General features: G+C 46.4%; 1 long non-coding RNA gene across 1 annotated transcript; it reads left to right on the top strand.

Annotated features, from left to right (window-relative positions):
- Positions 1–22,640: 22,640 nt before the first annotated feature.
- On the top strand, positions 22,641–24,329 carry LOC144754248 (uncharacterized). Its single transcript, XR_013594684.1, has 2 exons — positions 22,641–22,742; positions 23,069–24,329. It is a non-coding gene; the product is annotated as an uncharacterized LOC144754248 (long non-coding RNA).
- Positions 24,330–26,392: the final 2,063 nt, after the last annotated feature.

The following is a 26,392-nucleotide window of genomic DNA, read 5'->3' as shown; positions in this document are numbered from 1 at the left end:
CTGGCAGCCAGTTCAAGCTTCCCTCACACAAACAGAACATTTCTCCTATCAAAGCACATGCAAATCTGCACCCAGTGCTTAATTTAAGCGGGTGGTTGCTGGTGGGGGGCTTTGGCACTTATGTTTGGGGACTACACTTATTTTTCCTCATCAAACTTTTACCACAGCAAGAGAGGGAAAAAACACAAACAGGAAAGAAAGAGGAAGAGAAAGGTGGGGGGGAGGGGGGGGGGAGTCACAGAGGGACGTAGCAGGAACATGAAAGAGTGAGTTAAAGGGGAGGGAGTGCCTGGCAGTTGATTAAAGAGTCGTGAGGTGGTTTGAAGACTACACAGCCTTGGTGTGTGGCCTGTCAACATTAAATAGCGCCGGCCGGGCTTCTGAGGGCGGCTTTGGGCACTAGCACTCATTCTTCTACAAATTAAGCACTGCTCCAGATGACTTATGGGACAGGCAGTTCCTTTGCAAGCTTTGCTAAAGTCCAGAGAAAGGTCAATCTAAGGCTGATGCGGCTGAGATGCAGTCACAGGCAGACTAGGTACAGGAAATATAGATAACTTTAGTGCCAGTACAAAGAACTGGTGCAGTACTGGCATCAGCGCCAGCTTCACACACAAGCACAAACACACACTAAAGTAGAGCTGACCCCCTGAGGACAACACGCAGCCAACGCTGCTTTGGATTACATGCGCTGCTCGCATTTTAACGCCTGACAGTCGCGCTCCAGGGGGCATGCATCAGACCGGATCACTTCGAGCCAGTGGTGATGGAACGAGTTCCAGGGTGGATCAGCGTTGCATCTCCCAAGTCAAGGGGATTGTGTCTGTGAAACATCCAAGGTCACACAGGGAGCAAATGAGCCACGCGGCCGCCGATCAGCAGGAGAGTGAGCGTAGATTACATGTGCCATGTGGCTGGCGGTGCATGTTGGAGCGCACTGTCACACATGTATTAATAACGCACGGTGTGGTATGTACCGCACTGGCTTTTGCAGACAGCACATTTCCCATTGACAGGGCCACTAAATTTGAAAAGAAATGCAGTTTTCACAGGTGCACAGATAACACTGTGTGGAAATCGGGCAGGAAGACAGGGAGACATGCTAGCAGGGAGGGATGCAAACGGACAAGTCGATCAGCAAAATGTCATGGTGAGCACCTTTCAAACACTGTAGACATGCCATAATACGCAAGCATGCTGCAGAGAACGCTGCTGTTTTCCTGCGGAATTGACCACGTGCAACGGACTACCAACACCCCCCTCGCTACAGTAAATCCAAGAGGAGAGAGAGATGTTACCTATAAGGACTCGGGCTTGGTGTGCGTCGATCCACATGTACAGAGAGTCCTCGTGCTGCCCGGCCTGGGAGGGCTCCGCCAGCCACAGGAGGGCCGTGCAGAGAAGGAGGGCAGCTGCCGGGGCCATGCTGCTGCAGCGCGCTCTGCCTGCGTCCTCTGCGCGGTGCCTGGTCCTTGTCTGGCTCCGGTACTTTGTTTGACTCTGTCTTCTTGGCGCTGTTGTCCGCCCGTCGGTTCATAGCCAAACGTGTTTGCGCGTGGAGCAAAGTAATTCACTTTATGCTAAAGGACACAGTCGCAGTGTGAATCTCTTCGCGCTTATGAAATCTGAAGCCTGTGTGCACGTGAGGAGGACGCGCGCCCGACAAACACACTGCTCTATGGTGAACGCGCGCACACCATCTGGAATGCATTACACGGCCACCCTGACAGCTCCTAATTAAGATTAATGCACTGCCGAGCACGTAACCGCACGAAAAATGCCCAAAATGGCGCCCAAAAATTACAACTGCCCAATAGCATCAAGACTACTAAAAATACATCACCGCGAAGACCAATGACCATTCAGATAATAAAAAAAATAAGGAATGTGTCTTTCCCGAGCCCTTAACACACTTTTTTTTCTTTCTGTACTAATAGGATCTCGGCACTCCGCCCCGAGCCCTAAAAAGAGACACAGGAAAGGTTAAAATATTTCTTTTAACAACGTGCTGACAGATGCAGTATCTTTGCTAACATAAGCAGACATATGATTAGAAATAATATGATCAGCATTGTTACAACTCCATGAAACACAAAAGGAGAAATCATATTACAATGATGGTGAAAACAGGTATTATAGCACCTAGTATATCACCCTCCCTTGCTAGGAACTGTGGGGCATATTATCAAGGAATCGGTGTTAAAATTATCGCTGTTTTATCGGTTTTTATCGTTTTATCAAGCCCATTATCGCCGATTTATCGGCAGTTTACTGCCGATAAAACAGCGATAATTTTAACATATGTTGTATAAAATATAGATGGTCTCTTAGGCTTGTGTGGGGGACCCCATACCTCTAAGATCAGCAGGAATGAATCATATCAGGATCTGCAAAAGCTCTTTCTCTCTAGAAACGGAATTCTTCCAAGTGCCTGAAATCATGCCTACAGTGTAATATTAAAGGCGCCAGAATGTCCGTTGGCTCACACCTGCATGTATGTTATGGCTAAAACGTGAACCGATCAGTCCGAGCAACAGCTATCTTGTTATGATAACCTTGGAGGCTTTAGCACTCACTGTGCAGACTAGGGTCGCGATCTAAGTCTAGGTATGCCGAATCTCAATTTCAATCTTCTTGATGGCGTGGTGGTGGCTGCTGCGGCTCTTAGTTTAACTTCTTTCACACTCACAGTGTTTCCGGCCCGATGGGCGGTACACTGAGTTTGGTTCTGTGGGAGTTGGGCCGGGCTGGGAGGCAGCAAGCAGCGTGAGGTGGTGTGCGCAGATTGTTTCATATTGCGCATTGCCACGCAGCCTCGCCCCAGCATACCCGCAGGGTCGCACTCCACCACCGACTCCTGCAGTACTGAAGAAGATGTTTAGTTAAGTAACTAGTAGTAGCGCAGCTCGGCCGCCATGATGCCAATAATATGAAGTGGGTGGGTGGCGGAGGCTGTTGTGAAGTTGTTGTGTATCTCACCTCTTTGTTGTGTGATTGCGATTAAGTGCGTACCTGGGCCATGCATTCTGCACATGTGACGTCACAGCCGCCGCAGGGACTGATAATGGGTGATAGTGAAGCGAGGAATGCGCTGGGCCGGCTCTGCTTTGTGGTTGTTTTATATTGGCGTGGTGGGTGGATCAGGTCTGGGGCGCAGTCACGGCCCGGCTCTGGACGCACAGCTTCAGGCTGTGTACGAGAAGACTGAGCTGTCTATGCTTCAGGGGACTGCCGGGGGAGTCGAACACCCAGGTGGGGGCCTCGCCCTCGCACCGCAGCAATCAATCCGCGGTGCCGTCTTTCACACACTGACTGGGCGAGCTGCATAATGGCGGGGGCAGACATTCGTCTCTCATCTGTCTCACAGTTTTACGAGATGGCAAGAGTAGTTGCCTGCTTCCATTCACCAGCCAACACTTGAACGCTTTTGCCACTCTCTGTGGTGGTGGAGGGGTATTTTCGTGCGTGCCCACAGTTTGTGTCTGAAGCCCACACCCTGCGATGAAGTTCACGGAAAGCGGCACTCATTTAAGCCTATAAAAGTGCCGCTGAGCTGACACCGACTCTCCTGACGCCCGGAGCCAGCCATGCCTTGACCGGGTCCGACGCTGGCACTGCTGCCTATCGGACAACGACACCCCAGGGTACCCAGAAGGCCGGGTCTGTGCTGTAACATAGGCCCATCCCTGAATGGCACGCTTCTAATGTTTCTCTATGCATTTGCAGCCAGGCATAGTCCCCCGACTGATATTTCTAGCGCGGGGCTAGTTGCCAGAGAAGAAAAGGAGCTGTCACTCATAAAGAACCACGTGGTGCACACTCCTCGTGATATGCCTTCAGCACTAGTGTAAATATTCTTTCTTTCCCCAGCGCGTGTTTATGTATTTACCAGGATGCAGTTTGTGCACAGTCTCAAACAATTTATAGCCCCCCCTCAGCGAAGACCTGAGGATATGCTGGCACTCCAAACCATTCACAACTGGATCGTCACTAAGCATGAGCGCAAAATCCGCTACGCTCGCGGATTTTGCGAATTTTCGGTAAATCCGCGATCCGCGAACTCTCGCGAATTTACCGAAAATTCGCAATCCGCGACCGGCGGATTCCGAGGCCAAAAGTTCAAGCCTTCCTGGCCTGTTGTTGTAACTAATTTACGATGGCGCCGGCAAGCTGCCAGCGCCATCGTAAAATAGTTACTAAATTAGCTTCAACAGGAAGCACTAATAGATAAAATCAAGCAGGCGCTCGTGCATCTGCTTTATTTTATCTATTCGAGCTTCCTGTTGAAGCTAATTTAGTAACTATTTTAGGATGGCGCTGTTAGCTTGCCGGCGCCATCGTAAAATAGTTAACAGGCCAGGCAGCTGTGCCCTCTTCCCAAATATACCATCGAAAATCGGCTGTGATGCTGGACAGAGGCCTTTGCATCCTTGACTGTCACGAGCGCAATCCTCATGCTGTTCCTGGGGACAGGAGCTTTTATAGCTCACTCAAGGGACCCCTGCGCCCTTCGGCGCTATTGCATAGTAACACACACCTGGTCGCTGTAGACAACTCTCTGGCACTTTAGGCAGCTGTAGTGTAGTGTAGTGAAAGCACTATACATTTAGCCAACGAGGTATGGCACAAAACGGTGGGGTCTTCTTGAATAAATATGAAGGGCAGGGTTCATTCTGGCACGATGGTCCTGGCACAAAAATTAAACCTCAACCGGAAGCACTTACAGATATCATTTAAGCATGTGCCCTAGTTGAAGCTTAAATTCAGTGACTCATTCATCGGCCCAAAAAGCAATCGTGAGCGTTGTCAAGGCTGGGCAGCTGTGCCCTCTTCCCAAATATACCATCGAAAACGGCTGTGATGCTGGACAGAGGCCTTTGCATCCTTGACTGTCACAAGCGCAATCCTCGTGCTGTTCCTGTGGACAGGAGCTTTTATAGCTCACTCAAGGGACCCCTGCGCCCTTCGGCGCTATTGCATAGTAACACACACCTGGTCGCTGTAGACAACTCTCTGGTACTTTAGGCAGCTGTAGTGTAGTGTAGTGAAAGCACTATACATTTAGCCAACGAGGTATGGCACAAAACTGTGGCGTCTTCTTGAATAAATATGAAGGGCAGGGTTCATTCTGGCACGATGGTCCTGGCACAAAAATTAAACCTCAACCGGAAGCACTTACAGATATCATTTAAGCATGTGCCCTAGTTGAAGCTTAAATTCAGTGACTCATTCATCGGCCCAAAAAACAATCGTGAGCGTTGTCAAGGCTGGGCAGCTGTGCCCTCTTCCCAAATATACCATCGAAAATCGGCTGTGATGCTGGACAGAGGCCTTTGCATCCTTGACTTTCACGAGCGCAATCCTCGTGCTGTTCCTGTGGCCAGGAGCTTCTGTATCTTCTTCATCCGCTGCTCTGATCGGTCTCTGACCTTTTATACACACAAGAGGCATGTGCACTTGCATGGAAGCCCCGCCCCAAATCAGCAAATCCGCTAATCCGCAAATACGCGGATTTTGCGGATCCACGATCCGTGAATACGCAAATCCGTGAATCGTGGATCCACAAAATCCGCCCATGCTTAAGATTCGTCACCCATTGCTCTCGTTTGTAATGCTTCGTGTGAGGCCTGTAGTCCGCTTTCTCCCTATAATTACTTAACTTTCATGATGACTTGCATTGACTAGGCCTCCGTGATCCCGCCGCCCCCCCCCCTCCCGGAATCGGCGGGGGTGGATTCTGCGGACTTCATGAACAAATGAACAGCAGTGGTAATATACTCCCTCTGTGCCCTAGTAGGCAGCAAGCTCTTCTCACAAGGTACTTAAAGGACAAAACCATGACAGAAAGTAAATAAAAATGTAAATACATTTAAAACATATATACATTTATGGTGGTTTGGTTTATTAAGTTGAAGAAAACAATCTTGTTTTTTACCTCTAGTCTTAAACGCCACACTTTTGGCATTTCTAAGTGCTATAAAAATATCCGATGTTACTTTCGCTCAATTTGCACCATTCACTTTACCCACTTTGGAAGGATGAACAGGCAACGAACAAAATAAATTATGCATTCTGGCATTAAGTTAACTCAAAACATTCTAGGGATCATTCTGCTCAAATCACATGATCTCCGTGTTTGTAGATGGGTTGTAGGCCAGGGTGAGTGCCGTGTGTCCGTATGAGTGCAGGGTGAGTGTTGTGCCTGTATGAGTCCAGGGTGAGTGTTGTGCCTGTATGAGTGATGGGTGAGTGTTGTGCCTGTATGAGTGAAGGGTGAGTGCTGTGTCATGTATGAGTGTAGGGTGAATGCTGTGTCCTGTATGAGTGAAGGGTGAGTGCTGTGTCCTGTATGGTGTGAGTGCTGTGCCCTGTATGGGTGGGAGTGCTGTGTCCTGTATGGGTGTAGGGTGAGTGCTGTGTGCTTGTATGAGTGTAGGGTGAGTAGTATGCCTGTATGAGTGCAGGGTGGGTGATGTGCCTGTATGCTTGCAGAATGAGGGTTCTGACTGTATGAGTGCTGGTTGAGCGGTGTGCCTGTATGAGTGGAGGCAGAGTGGTGTGCCTGTGTGAGTGCAGGGTGAGTGGTCCAAATAGAAACCTGAACAGGTGGACATTTCTGACCATTTCTGTCCAGTTTGCAGACCTCCATTATATGCGCTGTAATGCTTAAGTCATCTGCACATCTGAAAAGTGTTATTTTCAGATACCACAGCATTACATACTGTGCATATATAAAGGGTCTGTATTGCATACAATAGGCATATCTGTGACACAACATTTTTTTTTATATTTCTTTTTATTAATAGTGAAAAAACGAGAGGAAATAGTATACGTAGCGGGCATCATACAATAAGATATTATTCAATGGTGAGCAGGCGTATAGACCAATACGACAAAATCAAGCAAGGGGTATGAAATGTCAACATTAATACGTACGTAAAGAAATCAATACAATCATCAACCCCGCTAGCTGAAAACATCAATGCCCGTCTACCCACAACTCAGGATAATTAAGACAAGAGTAGACACCCAGAAATGCGGAAAGGTTCAAATCAGGATAAACAAACACCTCTCTAAAGGAAAGAAAAAGGCCATAGAACTAAAACAAAGACAAAACAAACCCCCCCCCTCAATTCTCCCCACCCTGCACCCCTGCAATGGCTACGGCCTAACCCTACTAGCAGCGTGCCTGTCGCCCAGAAACTAAAGACCTAAAAGAAGGAAAAAGTGGAGGAGGAGAGATCATACAGTCTCCCGGTCTCCCGTATCCCCGGCCAGAAGCAAACCACCCCTAAGTATAATCAAAACATTATGTAAGCGACAATTATAAGCCAAACATACCGGGGAAGGTTACAAAAACCACCTGACTCCCGCCACATTATAAGCTGCAAGTCCCGTTTCAAATAGAGTCTTTATATAAAACCCAGACAATAGAACTCATCCCTGGCCCCTGCGATCTTTAGTACGAACTCTCTCTGCTCGAGCTGCCATCTTGAATGAAAATCCAAAGCGTTTTACAGAGTCAAAACCATTACAGTTAAGTCGATACCACAGTGTTAGTTCTCGAAGTCCCGGAATCAAACAAAGATATCCGTCCATCGACAATGAGTCACTAGGACGTACTAGGACCAACTGGGAGGGGAAGAGCAATAAATCAGTCCGATAGGTATTTAGGGCGTTGTCCAGGAGTATACGATCGACTATGTCCCGCTCGGGTGGTATCACCACTGAGAATGCTGAATGTTTGGTAGTACCAAGTTCATAGGCTGTAGGTCGGGAGCTGACAAAAAACATCAGATCTGGTTTCCGTACGGGGCCCTCTGTCTCAGGCGGGATCAGATTCGCGGGAAACACAGCATGTTCCAAATCTGGCAAAGGGTCGTGGTCCGGTCTCAAGCACAGATTTCCAGCTGTTGCGATCATTTTATGGAAGATGGCAGTGACTTGCCTGTGTAACGTCCCAATGGCGGCTATTACGGTCTGCAGCGATGGCGTACATTCCGCCCGTTCCATCTCCTCTCGCGGCAACAAATCAAATCTATTGGCCCCGGAGGTCGACTAATCCGGGGCCACAGGCACAGGCTGCGTAGACGTGACGGCGTGTATCCGTTAAGCTCACAATCTGGACACCATCGCCGACCGCCGGGATCCAAATCCGTCGACCCCGGGGGGTCAGCAGGGTCTTCGGACGACAGACCCCCGTCCACAGCTATCGATGCTTCTGGCCGCCGTACACTTGGTATCAACCCGGTCACAATACCACCATCCGAACCGGGAAGGATATTCTCCACTTCAAGAGACCGGACACAGCCCAGGTCCCGCAGCCGATGTTGATCAACTCCAACCCGGATGGGTCAGAAATCAAGGCCCCGGCTTCCACGCTGGGTTAGGCCGAGAATGAAAACACGACGTAGCATCACCATTCGAGATGATAGAAAGCTCGGGATTGCAGCTTTAGGCTCAGCGACACTTCAGCCACACGGGAGTCCGGTGCGAAATCAGGATCAATAGCAGGATTTATGAGCAACTGCCGGAGGTCGACGGAGCCGGGAGCTTACGCGGCCATCTTGGTTCCTAGTGTAGCTCCACCGACACAACATTTTTATGAGCCTATGATATGTGCACATTTTGGAGATCTGATATATGTGTATAATCATATGTTTTACCTGTCCATATTGGCATGATACAGGGCTGAATTATATGCATAAATCAGTTACAGGTTCTGCATATGCCATAGAGGTGCATATTGTGCATCTAGCAGAGTCCAATATAATCTTCATGTGATAGATAGATGCCTTCATAGTGGGCTAGTGCCTCTGAGCTCTATAATGTCCTATATCCTTTGGCAACAAAATGTACATATATCAGTGACAAATTTCCAAAATTCTCAGAGCAAAATAATTGAGAATTATCTTCGCACTCTTCCAGCCTGCTGGAACCTGTCCCTTAGAGAGGGAAGTATTCAGTACACAATTAACGGTAGGAATCAAAACCTTGGCCATGGATGCCAAAAACTTGGCTGGGCAAGGGTCCACCGGCGAGCCCGTTTTCAGGCCCTTCATTATTGCCAATGAAGTTGTTAATGGCATAGGTGTCATGAATCTTCGAACTCCTCAGGATCAGGGCGATGCTTAAAGGGGTCCACCTCCTGATTTCCCCACACTCTGACTGAATGACCAAACACAGAGCATAGAGGTAATCATGCCAGAGATGATAAAGGGAAGGAGCAGCAACGGAAGGGATACCTGAAACAAGAAGATGAAAGGGATTAACAACATGTATCTCTAACTACGCTCAATAATTCTCGTTAATTTGTACACCTACCTAGAATAACTACTTACGAAGGCGAACTCTTCCTCTCCTGACTGGTGTAGTAGATGCGTCTCTAATACACTGATCAGTAGCTTCCCATAACACAAAACAAAAGTTACACTAATACAAAGCTCCCCCCACTCGGAGGAAGACTCCCTGGTGCACAGCGCAAAGAGACACGGGGTGTCTTATAAACAGTTCATCAGATTAAATCCAAATGTTAAATCCAATACTCAGAGAGGTTCCATGATTGTTTAATTTACATCAAATCAATAGTTCATCAATGTTTCGAAGGGACGTATACATCATCCAACTTAAAGGGTCATCCAGCAATTAATCCTCCCAATGCATTTCGGGCAGATGACTAGCCCTTCCTCAGGGGACAGCTCTACAAACATAAAAGAAAATATCCAGATATCATAGGTATTCAACTGACTTCTTTCTAAAACACCAACTGGTTCTAAATATGGTGTGGTGAATCTCATGCGTGTGAAATGAAAAAATAAATAAAAAATGTCATCAAAAACCATCAGAAACTGACCTGTGTCAGCAGTAAAAGACCAGGGTAAATGCCCGTGAAAGATTTATGAACAGTGAACAAGACTAAACCAAACATCGTGGTGAGCGAACTATTATTGTCAAAGCTCAAGACAAAGTGAACAGAAACGAAAATTCTCCTGATGTGAACGTGAGGAAAGGATAGAGTGCCAGACAGTCTCAAGCCACCAAGGTTACCCAAAAATGCTGAATCACCGAGGGATTCATGGAAACCACAGTTCAGTACTCACGGAACAATTACATCCGTGGTTGATCGTTACGCCAAATCTGCGAATGAACGCATAAACATAAGTATCACATCGTTAACGTGAGCGCACTTATATGCATGCTAAGTCAGGTCCCCCGTGAGGAGTACTTACAGGATAGCCGATATGTGGTAAGTCTCTATTCAACGCGGTGACTAGGAACCCCGAGTATACTGGGTCCCGATCAGTTTAAAGTCGGCGTGTGACGCACACATAAAGATAGAAAGTGGACTAAGGGTGCAACGCCGAATGGGCGCCATCTTGAGGTAGAAAAAAGAAATGAATGCTCCTAATGAATAAGCTAAAGAGAAGTTCCAATGTCAGATAGAAAGCCGAAACGTAAATGCAATATATCAAAAACATTACAATAATAAATCAGGGATGTGCCAACGTATTTTGGAAAATAAACATAAATAATGAGACTGGAAGGTGATATCACCATGAATGTAAGCACGCGAGTGTTCACAAATATTCACATCATCAAATCAAAGAATCATCATGATAGGACAGGCATATACAGATCACAAATAACACAGAAATTCCATCCGGTCATTTAAACCGTGTGGTTGCATCGTCGCCATGTAGCGGATCCAGAAATTCTCCCTCTTTAGGAGGGTCTGTTTGTTGTTGTGTGTGGGGGTCACTTGTTCCAATACAAGATACTTGAGTTGAGCCACTGTATGTTTTTGTTCAGCAAAGTGTACAGCTATTGTGGATTTAGTGTTCCCAGTCCTTATGTTACTCTTATACTCCAGTAAACGGGTTCTGATTTTTCTTTCCGTGTGGCCAACGTAACATTTCCCGCAGGGACATTTCAACATGTAGATCAAATTATTAGAGTTACAGGTGGCATTCACTCGCAGTTTGATGGGGTGACCCTTCATGGGATGGTTGGTGATATTGCCCTGTATGCAGTTATTACAATTGCTACAGTAGTAGCAGGGTCTGAGTCCTTTGAAGGTTTCGGGTTCAATCTGTACATTGGGTTTAGACAAGATCTCCTTGAGATTGCGTCCCCTTGTGTACGCAAACATCGGCGGCTGTGCAAAAATTCCTTGAAAATCAGGTTCTAGACTGAGTAAGGACCAGTGTTTAGAAATTATGTTCCTAAACCGGTTACTCATGATGGAGTATTTAGAAACAACGACCATCCGGGGGTTGTCAGTTTTGACTCGTATTTGTAACAAGTCATCACGATTCATTGCGTCAATGAGATTGACAGCCTTCTCCAAAGTTTGTGGGGGATAACCCCGGATCTTAAACCTTTCCAACATGTTGGTTATTTCTTCTTGACACACCTCTTCAGAAGATACTATTCGTTTGACACGCATGAGTTGTGATAGGGGTAAGTTGCGTTTCAACCCAGGTCTATGAAAGCTTTGATGATGTAACAGAGAATTGCGATCAGTCGGTTTACGAAATATGGTGGTGTTCCATTTTCCCATTTTTCGTTGGATCTCGACATCCAGGAAATGAATGCTTACTCTATCTAGGTTCCATGTGAACTGGACCCGGTCATTGATTGAATTCCAAGTACTCAAAAAATCAGTCAATTCATTCTCAGTACCCTTCCACAGGATAAAGATGTCATCGATGAATCTCAAGTAGAGTTTCCCATGATTCTGCCACACTACCTGATTAAGAATGTGTTGTTCTTCGAAGGCCTTCATGAAGATATTAGCGAACGACGGAGCCGCACAATTTCCCATGGCTGTTCCACATAGTTGGTGAAACCACTTATTGAACACTGTAAAATAACTGTGGTAAAGTGTGAATACCATGAGTTCCATCAAAAAAAGTTGCAGGTCTGCATCAATATCAGAATTGGATAATTCGTGTTCAATGGCCGTCACGCCCAAGTCATGAGGTATGGATGTATACAGTGAGCATACGTCCACCGTGCAAAGTATGAGATCTTGATCGTCCAATTTGTTGGTGGCTTCTTGGAATTTTACCAGAAAGTCTGTGGTGTCTCTAACATGTGATCTGGTGTTTACCACAAAAGGTTGGAGGTATTTATCCAAGAATTTTCCAATGTTCTCGTGAATACTTCCTTTAGTGGACACAATGGGTCAAACAGCAGACAAGGGAGGCGCCCTTGTGATCATGGATGCAACAGACTTTAAACTGATCGGGACCCAGTATACTCGGGGTTCCTAGTCACCGCGTTGAATAGAGACTTACCACATATCGGCTATCCTGTAAGTACCCTGGTCTTTTACTGCTGACACAGGTCAGTTTCTGATGGTTTTTGATGACATTTTTTATTTATTTTTTCATTTCACACGCATGAGATTCACCACACCATATTTAGAACCAGTTGGTGTTTTAGAAAGAAGTCAGTTGAATACCTATGATATCTGGATATTTTCTTTTATGTTTGTAGAGCTGTCCCCTGAGGAAGGGCTAGTCATCTGCCCGAAATGCATTGGGAGGATTAATTGCTGGATGACCCTTTAAGTTGGATGATGTATACGTCCCTTCGAAACATTGATGAACTATTGATTTGATGTAAATTAAACAATCATGGAACCTCTCTGAGTATTGGATTTAACATTTGGATTTAATCTGATGAACTGTTTATAAGACATCCCGTGTCTCTTTGCGCTGTGCACCAGGGAGTCTTCCTCCGAGTGGGGGGAGCTTTGTATTAGTGTTATTGTTCCACGCTGTTTAGGTACAGACAGCGTTCTTCCCAGGCAGCACGCCACAAATTACTACTGTTAAATTTTGGTCGTACTGAGCTGTGCAAGTCCGTTCTCTTTCATTTCACAAAACAAAAGTTACCATTACCGCCTATTAACCTCTCTATGGTTCTTGAGTAAAAGCACACCATGCCACATACATACCATTTTAGTGCTCCCATTAATCCAAAAGAAATACCCTCTCCAGTAACTAAGGTAAACTATAGGATTGACGTGAACATGGAAGAGATAAACAAAGTACTTTATCCAGGAAGATGCTGTTTGACAAAGTTATAAAAAGAAAGAAAAGTTTTCACAGTACCAACAGCTGCGCCCAGCAATAAAGTTAGAGGTAGAGTGGTAAATTAGAACTGGATCCTTAAACGAGTACACATTTTAAACCTCCTCCGAGGCTTACCAGACCGAACTCTGCCGATTCCAGAATGAAATGGCCACGAACGGAGCTCCGAAATGGGGTGGAGGAGGATTGCTCTGAATCTCCGATGTAGCTGTCCGCCAGCCATCTCCAATGAGTTGGAGTCACACTAGACTCAGAAGAAAATAGAAATCTTTCCCCGCCGCAGCCGCAAGCGGGAAGGAAATAAGAAAATGCTCTGCCAGTTCAAAGCAGAATGCTATCAGAAGCGCGTCTCCGTCGAGAACGTGAGGAGCCCTTCCCCGCTGCAGCCGCAAGCGGGAAGGACAACAGGAAACAGATCCGGCTCAGCCGAGCAGGATCAATGGAGCGAAATTCCCAGAGGAAGGACCCGCGTCTCAGCTGAGAACGCGAGGGGGTCCAGGAACAGAATACAGCAAACAGAGCGTACCGCTCTGTAACAGGTCAAGAACACACTTTGGATGGAGAATCATGTACGGCACTGCCTGCGCGACGTGAGCTTAAATATCCTAGCACCTCCCAGCCGGCAGGAATTCTGGGACTTGTAGTTCTGTAGTCAGTAGATACGGCACGCGCCTCGGTCAGACCATGACAGTATGCCCTCCTCCCAAGCGCCTCCTAGCTCCAGGCTTCCCCGGGTTCCGGACATAGAACAGACGCACTGCACGAGGGCTTGGACCCCTGGGCAAGGTTCCCAGGAATCGTCCTCCGATTGATAACCTTTCCAAGACACCAAGAACCAGAGCCGGCCCATCCGATACCTGGAACACAGTATACGCTGCACCTCGTACTCCAATTGGCCATCCCTCATCACTGGTGGAACTGCCTTGCGATGCGCAGTCCGTGCTGGCTTCAGCAAACTGCAATGGAACACTGGATGGATCCTCAACGAGGCGGGGAGTTTCAATTTGTACGCCACCAGATTGATTCTACGAATAACAGAATAAAGCCCAATATACGGTGGATGGAAGATACTGCGGAAACGGAAACGTATGTTCTTCGTCGACAGCCAAACCTTGTCGCCCACTTGATAAAGGGGGCCCACTTGTCAATGCTGATCCTCCCACCTTTTGTAGGTCGACTTTGCCTTGTCTAGGTGTTTTTGTATTCGCCGGTGGGATCTGAGAGAGCCTTTATCTGAGCTGCGACGGTAGGATGGTTCTGTACATCACTTGGAATGACATGGGGCAACGTATTGGCGTCGAAACTGGTGTTTGCCCTGAAAGGAGTCTCTCCAGTGGAACAATGCCACACGTTGTTGTATGACAGTTCCGCCAGCCACAACAAGGACAACCAGGAGTCCGCTGCCTCCTCCGAGTAACAACGTAAGTATTTCTTGAGAGTCTGATTCAACCTCTCTACCTGCCCATCGGACTGGGGATGGAAGCTAGTTGACAAGGCATCTTTCATATGCAATGCCTTACACCACATGTGCCAGAATCGTGCAATGCACTGGGGATCTCTATCGGATATGATGACCCTAGGGATTCCATGTAGGCGCACCACCTGCGTCAACACCAGTTGCGGCGTCTGGTTGGCAGTCAGTAGATTTTTGCAAGGGATGAAGTGTCCCATTTTTAGCAGACTATCCACCACCACCAATATCGCGTTGCATCCCTTATCCAAGGGCAATCCCAAGACAAAGTCCATGCTGATCATTTGCCATGGTTGAGATGGAGTGGGCAGAGGCATTAGCATTCCTTTGCTCTTTGTCTGTTCACCCTTAGCACGGGCACATGTCTCACATTGACCGACCCATAGTTTCACGTTTTTTGAAATCTCTTCCCACCAGAATTGTCTCTGCAGTGAGTGTAATGTTTTCTGATGTTCCGGATGGCCTGCCACTACAGCGTCGTGGCACCAGTTGAAAGCCAGCAGCCTCAGGGTGTGTGTAGGGAGGTAGAGCCGGTTTCAATACTTCGGCATTCCATGTTTAAGAGTACGCTGGACGTCTTGATTGGCCCACTCCCTCCATTGCATCTGAGAATGATTGTTTGTGATTGATTCAAGAAAATGATCCACTGTTACTGTACACAGAACCATTTCCGGCGATATAATGGGCCTATTCTCTCCCTACAGAGGTACTGCCATGTCTCCTTGTCTGGACAGGGAGTCTGCTTTCTTGTTCTTGGTCCTTGGCCAATAAGTGATCGCAAACTCATACTCCGCAAAGAAAAGCATCCACCGCATTTGTCTCTGCGATAAATGCCGAACGTTCTTCATGAACTAGAGGTTCCTGTGATCGTAGTATACTGTGACGGGATGTTGTGCCCCCCAGAGGTAGTGCCTCCATTCCTGAAAGGCCCTCTTGACAGCCAAGAGTTCCTTCTCAGCCACAGTGTCCTTGACTTCGGCTGTGTTAAGTTTTTTCGAAAGAAAGGCCACCGGGTGCAGTTGACCGGTATGCTTGTCTCTCTGGGACAGCACTGCTCCAATCGCTACATCTGAAGCATCTGCCTCCACAATGAAAGGGACGTCTGATGAGGATGTCTCAGAATTGGAGCAGTACAAAAGGCCTCTTTCAATTGTTGGAAGGCTTCCATAGCTTCAGGTGTCCAACAAAATGGAGTGCCTTTCCTCAATAACCGGGTTACTGGAGAGGCCAACTGAGAGAAATGAGAGAGAAATCTCCTATAATAATTGGAGAACCCCAAAAAACACTGAGCCTCTCTCACATCCTTGGGGACCAGCCACTCCTGAACCACCTCAACTTTCCTCTCAGCCATCCTGAAACCTCGGGGATTTAAAATAACTCCCAAAAACTCAACTTCAGTGACATTAAACTCACACTTGCTGAGTTTGCAATACAAACTGTTTTCCTGCAGTTTTTTGAGTATTAAGATTACATGGCTGACATGTTGAGTCGGAGAGACTGAATAAACCAAGATGTCATCGATGTAAATGACAACAAACTGGTCTATATAGTCCTTCATCACGTCATTAAAAAAATACTGGAATGCCGCAGGGGCGGTACACAACCCGAACGGCATAACCAAGTATTCGAATAGTCCAAAACGGGTTTTGAATGCCGTCTTCCACTCATCCCCATCTCGTATTCTTACCAGGTGATAGACCCCTCTTAAACCCAGCCAGGTGTAGATGTTTGCCTCTCTCACCTGGTCCAACAACACAGGGATGAGCGGAAGAGGGTACCGGTTTTTCACGTGTTTTTGTTTAGCTGGCGATAATCGATGCAGGTGCGTAACTCGCCATTAGCTTTCACAGTAAAAATGAGAGGAGAGGCTGCCGGGGAACGTGAGGGGTGTATAAGACCAATGGAACAAAAATTATCCAGATACGCCCGCAAATGTTTCGTTTCTGGGTCAGACAAGGCATAAACTCTACAAGAAGGTATGACAGACCCTTCCACCAGATCGATCCGACAATCATAGTCGCGGTGAGGTGGAAGTCTCTCAGCCTTCACCTCACTGAACACATCCCTAGACATTTGGTAGTCGGCATGCAACACCACTTCCTTTTCGGCCGCTGTAGCAACCCGTAATGTCTGGGCCAACGAAAACGTGTGTGACTCATTGTTTCTCATAAAGCAGGATAGGCAGTCGTCTGAGTTAAAACTGATAGTCTTAAGCCTCCAATCCATTGTAGGATTGTGTTGTCATAACCATGGCATACCTAAGATAACCTCGTATTGAGCCTCAATGATGTTCAAGACTATGTCTTACACGTGATCCTGTGGATGACCCTTTAATATCAATTCCACCATCTCAGTGTGTTCGGTGATGGGATATGACTTTAACGGGGGTACCATCCACTGCTAGGACCGTCTCAGGTTTCGAGGCAGGCACTTTCACTAGTCCCAAACGATGGACCAACCCATAATCAATGAAATTTCCGGTAGCTTCATAATCAATCATCGTACATATCGGATATTGTTGTTGACCATTTCTTAGGATCATGGATAAAACGATGTGTGATTCCGACTCTTTTATCCCTGAGACCGCAAGTGAAGGTATTTTCCACTCCTGTGCAGTAGTGTCTTCCCTCATGGACCTCTCACTGTCAGTCCGCTCTTTTGGGATTCTCCCCCCCTGTCATCGTAGCCACCTGTTTTCCTGGGTAGAAGATATTTTTCTTTTTAGGCTTCATGGTACACTCGATCACATAGTGCATCTTCTTACCACAATACATTCAGAGGCCTTGAGCCCGCCTACTCTCCCTCTCTGTTTTTGTTAACGGGAGACGAATGGCCCCAATAACCACCATGGGTTCGGGACCTGCCTTTTTCTGAGTTGATCGGCCTGCATGTTCCATTCTAACCCCCTGTTCTCTCGCTTCTCTTACGATCTCCTCCCCTCTCCGCCATCCGATGATCCACCCATAAGGTGAGGTTGATCAAATCGGTACAGGTGGTGGGCTGTGGGTCTATTTGGGCTAACACATCCTTAATCTCATTATTCAACCCTTGATAATACAACGCCATCCTTTTCACTTCTGGCCATGCTGTTTCCACAACTAGCCTGTTGAAAGTTGTCATATATGTCACTAGGTCTTTCCTGCCCTGTGCAAATCCAGTAATTCCCGGTCTGCACTAAGAGTGGTGGCCCGCCGATCGAACACCCTCTCGAATTCCCTCCGGAATTCGGCCCAGTCTGCAAGTACGGGATCATCATATCGGACCAGCAGAACCGCCCAATTGGCCGCCTCTCCGGTGAAGTAAGAGATAGCAAAAGCCACTCTCAAAAGGTTAGTGGGAAAAGAGGCCGGCCTACAAGAAAAATGTAATGTGATCTGAGTCAGAAATGTCTGGATTCTATGGGGGTCGCCTGCATACCTCTCTGGACTAACCAACGGTATAGGGGGGGGGAACAGTCACCTGAATCTGAGGTGCCCCTGTAGAAGCATCAAAGGGATTTCTAGTCTGCCTGTCCAACCTTTCCTTGAGAGCTGCTGTCTCGGCACTGGATGTTGCCAATTCTTGCTGCACCAATACCAAGGCTTGTAAGACATCATCTAACGTAACCATCTCTAAGCAAACCCCTGACCGGGAGGTGACAGTTTCGTGGGTACGTGCTTCTGTCACGAATCTTCGAACTCCTCAGGATCAGGGCGATGCTTAAAGGGGTCCACCTCCGATTTCCCCACACTCTGACTGAATGACCAAACACAGAGCATAGAGGTAATCAAGCGAGGGATGGGAAAGGGAAGAAGCACCAACGGAAGGGATACCTGAAACGAGAAGATGGAAGGGATTAACAACAAGTATCTCTAACTACACTCAATAATTCTCACTAATTTGTACACCTACCTAGAATAACTACTTCCGGAGGTGAACCCTTCCTCTCCTGACTGAGGTAGTAAATGCGTCTCTAATACACTGATCAGTAGCTTCCTATAACACAAAACAAAAGTTAACATTACCACCTATTAACCTCTCTAAGATTCTTGAGTAAAAGCACACCATGTCACATACATACCATTTCAGTTCTCCCATTAATCCAAAAGAAATACCCTCTCCAGTAACTAAGGTGAACTATAGGATTGACATGAACATGGAAGAGATAAACAAAGTTCTTTATCCAGGAAGATGCTGCTTGAACAAAGTCGTAAAAAGAAAGAAAAGTTTCCACAGTACCAACAGCTGCGCCCAGCAATAAAGTTAGAGGTAGAGTGATAAATTAGAACTTGATCCTTAAATGAGTACAAAGATTTAACCTCCTCTGAGGCTTACCAGACCGAACTCTGCCGATTCCAGAATGAAATGGCCACGAACGGAGCTCCGAAATGGGGTGGCGGAGGATTGCTCTGAATCTCCGATGTAGTAGTCCGCCAGCAATCCCCAATGAGTTGGAGTCACACTAGACTCAGAAGAAAATAGAAATCCTTCCCCACCGCAGCCGCAAGAGGGAAGGAAATACGAAAATGCTCTGCCAGTTAAACGCAGAATGCTGCCAGAAGCGTGTCTCCGTCGAGAACGCGAGGAGCCCTTCCCCGCTGCAGCCGCAAGCGGGAAGGACAACAGGAAACAGATCTGGCTCGGCTGAGCAGGATCAACAGAGCGGAACTCCCAGAGGAAGGACCCGCGTCTCAGCCGAGAATGCGAGAGGGTCCAGGTACAGAACACAGCAAACAGAGTGTACCGCTCTGTAACAGGTCAAGAACACTTCAGATGCCTGCGCGACGTGAGCTTAAATATCCTAGCACCTCCCAGCCGGCAGGAATTCTGGGACTTGTAGTTCAGTAGTCAGTAGATATGGCAGGCGCCTCGGTCAGACCATGACAACAGGTGGAAATGTAGACAGTGAAGCCCCTTTGAGGCGATTTGTAAAAAGGCTGGTACCTCTATCACAGCAGGGTCAAAGAAAGCGGATTGTATGATAACAATTTTTGAATAGAAAAAAAATGTTAGATTACCAATCCACTCATCCGAGAGGGGGGTCAACCTAGCCTCCGCCTTCGGTGAGGAGAAGCTTTTAAGGATGTTGAAAATGTCCCTGCTTTTATTCCCCGCCAATTCAATTTTTGAGGCAAAAAAGCTCTTCTTCGCTGCCTGTATTTTTTTATGGTAATCTTTAAAGGCCTCTTTATAGTTCTTTTTATTTTCCACCTCAAAGTCCTTCCTCCAAGCTCTTTCCTGATGTTTGCAGTTCTTCCTGCATTGACGTAGGGTGTCGTTATACCAAGGGGCTAACATTCTAATTGCTCTGGTGGGGCAGGAGATGGGAGGAGCAAGGGTCAGAGCGCCCTGTGCAATCCACTCTACTAGAGCCTCGGCATCCTGCTCTATATCACCAATAAGCATAGGAGGATGTAAATCTAGCACATGTTTCAGAGGATCCGTGGTGATTTTATACAGAGGTCTAGAAATAGCCGACGGCCTCTTGGCCTAAGACTATGACTGTTTGGACAGCCTCGGTAAACTAAAAGTGACCAGATAGTGGTCTGACCAAAGCAAGGGTACAGGAAATTCTGTCTTAATTCGGCAGTTCGCAAAAATCTGATCAAGCGTATGTCCTTTCTCATGCGTAGGGGCAAATACACAGGGAACCATGCTAAGCGAACCCAGGTATTCTAGCAAAGAAATGGTCTCGGAAGTGTCCTGTTGGTCCATGTGTATGTTAAAATCACCCAGGACAAGAAAGTGTTTAAATCTGGAGGCCACCGGAGCACTTACATCCCCAATGGACTTCAGAAATGCTCCAGCCTGTCCCGGGGGTCTATACAAGAGAACTCCCGCAAGGCACTGATGGGGGGACAGGGTAGCCTGAAAACAAGCATTCCGCCCCTTCTAACTCCTCCAAGGCAATGCAAGTGGTGGCAATCTCGGCCTTGCTCATAATAGCAATTCCGTCTCCCTTGCAACCAACCGGATCTTTTCTCATAATGGAGTAGCAAAGGGGAATGGCTGAAGGTATAGAAGGATTGGACGAGTCCGACAGCCATGTTTCAGTCAGAAACACTAAGTCAGGTGTAGACTCCATCAAAATGTCATAAATGTGTAAAGCATGTTTGTTTAAAGAACGACAATTCAAGAGTAGAGCCTTAAAAAATAGCTGTTTGTTAGATGTACCCCCCGACTTAACTTGTTTATGGGTATGGGTATTATACACAGGCATCCTATTAAGGCTACCAGTAATATCACCCCAACTACAGCGTTGGCACCCTTGGAAGTAAGGGTTAGTCACTATGTCTGTTACATTTTTACATTTATGAACTGAGCCCAACTCAATAAGAGTCTCCTTATCATAGGTGAGTACCTTGTTAGGAAGTCGGTTGAGACCAGCAGAGTTCCTTGCCCCGGCCGCAAACACACAAACTGAGGGCACGCACGGAAATACCCCTCCACCACCACAGAGAGTGGCAAAAGCGTTCAAGTGTTGGCTGGTGAATGGAGGCGGGAAGCTACTCTTGCCATCTCGTAATACAGTGAGACAGATGAGAGATGGATGTCTGCCCCCGCCATTAAGCGTCTTGCCCAGCCAGTGTGTGAAAAATGTTACTGCGGATTGATGGCTGTGGCGCGAGGGCGAGGTACCCGCCTTGGTGGTCGACTCCCCCGGCAGTCCCCCAAGCATAGACAGCTCGGTCTTCTCATACACAGCCTGAAGCTGCGAGTCCAGAGCTGGGCCACGACTGTGCCCCAGACCTGATCCACCCACCACGCCAATATAGACCACCACAAAGCAGAGCCGGCCCAGCGCATTCCTCGCTTCACTATCATCCATTATCAATTCCTGCGGCGGCTGTGACATCACATGTGCAGAATGCATGGCCCAGGTACGCACTTAATCGCAAGCACACAATAAAGAGGTGAGGTACACAACAACTTCACAACAGTCTCCGCCTCCCACCCGTGGCATATTATTGGCATCATGGCGGCCGGGCTACACTCTTACTAGTTACTTAACTAAACATCTTCTTCAGTACTGCAGCTCTGCTCTGCCTGCTTCCTTAACTTTGTTAAGACTAAGAGTGACTTGTCAGTTCAACTATTGACTGATTAGGCCTACTGCCTGCCAACCTCACCTGGTGCTGCTGCCAGTACGGGCCGGTCACTACTGCTACTGTGCCAGGGCCAGGGCCATCGTTGGACGGTCGGGTGAGGTCGCGCTGGCTGGCACACACACTCTCAGACCTTAACAGTCGTTGGGGACTCGGTGGTGGAGTGCGACCATGTGGGTATGCTGGGGCGAGGCTGCGTGGCAATGCGCAATCTGAAACAATCTGCGCACGCCACCTCACGCTGCCTGCTGCCCCACAGCCCGGCCCAACCCCTACAGAACCAAAATCATTGAACAACCCACTGGGCTGGAAACACTGTGAGTGTGAAAGAAGGGCCGCAGCAGCCCCCACCACGCCATCAAGAAGATTGAAATTGAGATTCATAATGAATCTCCATTCTCTACTTGGCTCAGCCAGGGCAGGTCAGGCTCATGATGCCATCACAGCTTCGCTGGGAGTGAGACGGACGGGACGAGCAGACAGACAGTACCACTGTAGACGAGAAGTTGTTGAAGTTGCACAACACTCTCCACGTCCAGTAGTAAGGTAAATAACTAAAAGAAAAAAGAAAAATCAATTATGTGCATCAATGCTTGTAGACCCGGCCCTGGTAATTAAGTGCTGATGCTAAGCACCGGGAAGCACCGGCACAAATTAAGCACTGGGTCAGACTCAGGTCAGAGTGTGTTAGCTGACCAACTTCTGGGTGAACACCTAAGTTTGAGGATGAACTCTACTTCCCTGACAGAGTAGGCCACCATAGAAATTTTTACCCACAAAAATGGATATAGCTAGGGGAACATTATATATTTTGTTTGGCTGTGTCTGACTGACCTATGCAGCCCCACCGTTTTAGGCACATGTATGGTCGGACTGAAGTTGAACAAGTGTGCAGTGAAGAAACCTCACTCAAATTCCATTCAAGGACATTGGAGAGACAATGCCTGCCTCCATCCCATGCCTAAACTTTTCTTCATTCCCTAGCAGGACTGCCCCAGGACATTTGATTTACAAGACTGCCCAATGTGTGTTGTTTGCATCAAAGAGGAGATACAACTGTGTACCACAATGCTTGGATTGGAAAAGGTAACCATTGCACCAATGAGTGATTTATTATTGAGAGATTGTGAGTGATGATTGATGATTCATGTATTAGCTGACAGTGAGCAAGGTTGTTCAACTCATTTCTAAGATTGATTGTGATGATTTGCAATGTTTGGGACCTGATGGGTGATCATTTCTCCTGAAGGTGAATGGTCCTTCCCCTTTGACACTTAGCGAGATTTGTTTGCCTGGTCTACTGCTTTTTTCTGGTTCTCAATCCTCAAAGACTAGACCATTCAGTTTAGTTGACAAACACAAATCTACACACAAAAAAACTACTCAGTGTTTCTCTTCTTGCTCATCAACAGCCCTGCACAACAGGTCGATCGCTCTCATTTGGGTTGGAAAGGAGTTGGACTGATTCGTTATTCGGAGTCAGGAGAATGATGAAAGGACTCTACAACAGCCCGAAGAAGGAATTTATTGACTTCAGGAAAACCTACGTGATTATGACTCAAAGAGTCCTACTCAGCTCTATGGACTAGTGAGAGGTATGTTCATTTGGGAAATGCAATGCTGCTAAGTGTGTGTGCTGGCTCAAATGTGAAACTCCTCCATTATGCGGTTGTGGTCGGATAAGGGGCCTGTTGTTATAAGTAACTAGAGACATCACATCATCAAATTATGCAAGCACTCGGCTAATGTTATGATGACCATTGTGAGATTGATCAGCCCAGTACATGCAGCTACTTGCCAATTATTGGTTGTAAATTGCCCTCACTTCTGAATGATGCAGCAGACTATGCTCTTGCTTTGCCTCTGAATTTTCTTGGTACACTCCTCATGAAGTTTACCTTCTGACCTTCTCCATAACTCTACAATAGTATTTCTGTTTTATAATATGCAGGCCTACTCTTTTCCTGCACAAAAGGCGAAAGCTCCACTCCTGCTTACCTTACCAGACCGCTTCAGCCAGGCACCCAAGATTGACGGACAATCCAAGAAGAATGCAGAAACACCACCTAATTTGGCACAATCATACATTTTTTAACTGTGTACGTTCACTTAACTCCTCCATAATTTGTATTTTGCAAACCTAGATGACCAAACATGTAGATATATAATAATAACCTGGGTCTCTTGGTCTGAAGGACTGTTTACAATGCATTTAACTGAACTGTGTCATACTCATTCCTTCATTTCCTTCCATAACAGATTGAAGTTGATGTGCTGCTCATCGCTCTGATAAATATTGTCGTGGTGTAGCGTTTAACTTTGTCACACCTTTCCCCAAATCACCTTTCCTGTGACTTAACTTGCACCATAAATGGATCACACACATAAAATTGATGCATATTTTAGGTATGGAAGAACATAATTTGTCAACATCATTCAGCCATTGTGTTGTGTTGCATAAACACTTAATCTTGTCCACTCCTGACTCTGAGTCTACTTCACCTGACTCGAGGATTTAGTAAGTTTACTTTTAATAAATACTAGCTCCCCATTGCTGAGAAGAAGTTACTATTGCTAGTTTTTGTTATCACATCAGGTCTTGTTTGTTGTGACATGGTGGTAGTCTTGTCTTAGTCTTTCTAAAGTTATGATAAAAATAATATAGCCCACTAACTCTGTGTTTTCTTTCAATCTAGCTGCCTGTGATGGATAATCTTTGATTAAACCTACAGTTGGAGTTCACCTAGGTGAGAGTGGTATGTGGCTTGTAGTTCCTTCCGTGTTAGCGCACTAGAAACAGAAGAAAGGTGTTAAGGGATGATTTGTAGGCACACTCCTCAGCTATACAACAAGTCAAAACGTGATTAAAGGTTAAAGCTGTCCACCTCCTAGGTCAACTGCCAACAGACCACACAGTTATAGTACATTAGAGAGAGCACAGTGAGGCAACATCAACATGTCAACGTGCACAGTAAACGAAAAGGTTTGGACTCTTCAAGGATGTTGGAAATAATCCTATAATGGATTCTTGGACCACTTTATGGTGTATGAAGATGGAACAATACATCCAAAATTGCAGCCAACGCGTTTCGCCCTGAATAGGGCTTCCTCAGGGCTACAAGTGTAACATAGGTATAGTCAGATATTTCTTTCATAGCACAAATCAATTACATTGTATATACTCATGTTGAAAATAATGTTCCGTGATATACAGGTTACACAATATTGCCAAAGGCAATTTCTAACACATCATGTTGGTGATAATCACCAGTGAAACAAATTCCTCTACAAGTTTCAAAAACCGAAAAACAGCCCAAGAATAAAGGGGAAGAAAAAAGACATAAAGTTTAAGAACTGTTGCAGGGATTCTGCTCCTACACAGAACTTGTGCAGAGAGTACCAGGACCTCAGTGAATTGTGGTGGAGCACAAAAAGCACCTCAGTAACTAGAAACCCTAACCAGCTAGCATCAGTGTCACATTAGCTCTTCGTCCTATAGCAAAGGAACCAAGGATTAGACAACCCAGAACATGCGACATAGGTTATACTCAGGAATGGTGGTAAGCAAGAACACTCTTTCGTTATACTCTCATACCAGTCCACAACAGGAGTAAAAAAGAGACACAGGAAAGGATAAAACACAAAAGGAGAAATCATATTACAATGATGGTGAAAACAGGTATTATAGCACCTAGTATATCACCCTCCCTTGCTAGGAACCATGTTTCTATAAAATATAGAAGGTCTCTTAGGCTTATATGAGGACCCATACCTCTAAGATCAGCAGGAATGAATCACATCAGGATCTGCAAAAGCTCTTTCTCTCTGGAAACGGAATTCTTCCAAGTGCCTGAAATCATGCCTACAGTGTAATATTAAAGGCGCCAGAATCTCTGTTGGCTCACAGCTGCATGTATGTTATGGTTAAAACGTGAACCGATCAGTCCGAACAACAGCTACCTTGTTATGATAACCTTGGAGGCTTTAGCACTCACTTTGCAGACTAGGGTCGCGATGTAAGTCTAGGTATGCCGAAAAACAAGCCTTTCTCGTGTGAAATAATTCACGCATCCTAACTTATTATAACAGCTAAAAAGCAGTGTTGTGTGCAAAAGCAGCAAAAGGTAAAATGGCATTTAAACTTCTAATAAGCCCATGCTAACATAGCAATGTGCGCAAACGAGGCTCAGGCCACACTACACTCTCCCTTAATCGGAGAACGGTCATTTGTTAGAATGCAGAGTTCAAGTTCGAATGAGATAGAACCAAGTTTAACATTTTGCCAAACTGGATAATTGGGAGTAAATTCCGAATTAGTAACCATAAAACCTATGAAATCCAAAAGGGGGCTATAGTGTCAAAACACATTTGATGCGTAAAAAAAAATGAAGGAAAACATCAAGAGTCCAGTAGGTGTCTATGAAGCATAAAAAAATCAGCACTTCAATCCAACAGCGTATGGGCACAGTACGTTGCAATTGCCTATAATAGGAAGTCATCGTTTCCTTCAGTGAACAATTCAGCCATCCAATTCAGTAATGAAAAAGAACACACATGTTCTTCAAAAGCCAGAGCCTCTAGCACCATCAGAGGACAACTCGAGTATTCTTCGAGATAACTGCATGCCAGAAAATGATGGGCTGCAGTCCATATATTCCAATTGCCCAGGACTCCATGTGCCGCTGCGCAGGCCATTATTCCAATACCAGAACAGTCTAGTTCATGAGCAACTAAGG

The sequence above is a fragment of the Lissotriton helveticus genome, chromosome 5_1, assembly GCF_964261635.1.
Source record: "Lissotriton helveticus chromosome 5_1, aLisHel1.1, whole genome shotgun sequence".
NCBI lineage: Eukaryota > Metazoa > Chordata > Amphibia > Caudata > Salamandridae > Lissotriton > Lissotriton helveticus.
Note: the sequence above shows the minus strand (reverse complement) of the source record. Positions and strands in the feature narration are given on the sequence as shown.